Source organism: Psittacula echo (assembly GCF_963264785.1).
Source record: "Psittacula echo genome assembly, chromosome: 1".
Taxonomy (NCBI): domain Eukaryota; kingdom Metazoa; phylum Chordata; class Aves; order Psittaciformes; family Psittacidae; genus Psittacula; species Psittacula echo.
In genome coordinates, this window is record NC_137735.1 from 149,578,707 (window position 1) to 149,579,191 (window position 485).

A 485-nucleotide genomic window follows, 5' to 3' on the forward strand; every position below is an offset into this window, starting at 1 on the left:
TGTACTTACCTGGAACTTTCTATTTCTCACAGCAATGAAGAATTTGTATTGCCTTTTTTTTTTTGTAAGTGTGTGTGTGTATATGTGTCCCAGAGAATTTCTAAACTTTAATGAGGTAGTAGGGACAGAAGTGGTTACCAGATGTATAAATATGTGTCTTTAGAAATTGTGTTCCCTTGTTGTTATGGGATAGATTAGTGAAGATGCACTCTGGCACCCTGTTGTTAATTCTGATGGTTCTGTGGTAAAATAAACATTGATTTGCAGTGTGAAGGAAATTACACCGTTTCTTAAATCTAACTCAGACATAAAATCACCAGCTGCCTTTAACCCCTCAGCCCCCTATGGTTGCCTCCTGTCTCTTTTAAAGCTTGAAGGACAAATTTTCTGGTGCAGCAACCACTAACAGTTTTTATGACTGTTATACAGCTTCCCTATTAGACCTCATCATCATGCTCTGTGAGTAGCTGGAGAAGCCATAACTA